The sequence below is a fragment of the Nicotiana sylvestris genome, chromosome 4 (assembly GCF_000393655.2).
Source record: "Nicotiana sylvestris chromosome 4, ASM39365v2, whole genome shotgun sequence".
Lineage (NCBI taxonomy): Eukaryota > Viridiplantae > Streptophyta > Magnoliopsida > Solanales > Solanaceae > Nicotiana > Nicotiana sylvestris.
Genome location: NC_091060.1, coordinates 102,534,075 through 102,535,317, shown reverse-complemented (window position 1 = coordinate 102,535,317; position 1,243 = coordinate 102,534,075).

Sequence of the window (1,243 nt, the reverse complement as noted above, 5' to 3'; positions counted from 1 at the left end):
ATGGGAGGTCTGGCTTTGAGCTTGGGGACGACGGGATGGGGTGTTCGTATAGGGGGCGTGGGGTGTAAGGGAAGGCTTATATATGGTCTAGGGGTTTAGATCTGAGCCGTTGGATCAGATGATCTCAACGGCTTGGATCTGATGGTGAGGGGTGAGACGAAGCCGTTTGGTATTAAAACGGTGTCGTTTGGGTTTAAGTGATGGATTGGATTGGACCGTCTAAACAGGTCGGGTCACGGGTGCGTATGTGGACCGTTGGATCAAGAGGCTTAGACGGCTCAGATCGACTTGCCTAAGACGGCGTCGTTTCGGGAGGTGCCTGGGCAGGCCTGGTCTGGACCGGGTCCTTGGTCGGTTTTGGGCCTATTTTCATTTCATTTTCTGGGCCTAAATCAATTTTTCCTTTGTTTTCTTATTTTAAAACAAAAAACAAAAATAAATAATGAAACAAAAATGAAATTAAAACAAACAACCATGTGACACTTCAATACAATTATCACACCAAATTAAAATATTTAAGTAAGTTAAATTACAACCTAGAACGAACGACGCCTATATATTTTTTGAATTTTCGTTCTTTTTAACGACCGAATTACGATTTTGACTACCCTGTCAGACATGCTTTTGTATGTTGATCAGTAAGATTAACTGCAAAATGGGCAGACCCACACATGACTAACAACACCTGTCACGGAAAAACGACAAATCGTACAGTGAGGCCATTTATCACTATTTGTTTTCCTTTTGGAGTAATTGCTCGTGAAGCAAAAATCACGTGCTTACACCTGGTGGGATTTCGACTCATTCTCCCCTCTGTCATCTGCACTTGGCTCGGGAGTAGGCGTCGGTTCATGTAATTGCTATGTGTTGAATTCCTTCCCTTTAGTGCTAGAAACTGATACCGCGTTCATTTCCCTTGCTGCCGGTTGATCTCCTCTTATTTTCTTAATTTCCTCTGGAGTTGAGAATTTCAATAGCTTGTGATATGTTGATGGTTAAACTTCATCTCATGTAACCATGGTCTATTGAGAATTATGTTGTAGCCCATGTTGCCATCCACCACTTCAAGTAAGGTGGTCTTCATGACCCCTTCGGCGTTCATGGGAAGCAAGATCTCCCCTTGGGTTTTCACACTCACTAAGTTGAACCCGACAAGGAGCTTTGTTGCTGGTATGGTGCTTCCGATTAGTTTCTCTTGTTCCAGCACTCTCCATTAAATGATGTTGGCTGAATTTCCCGGGTC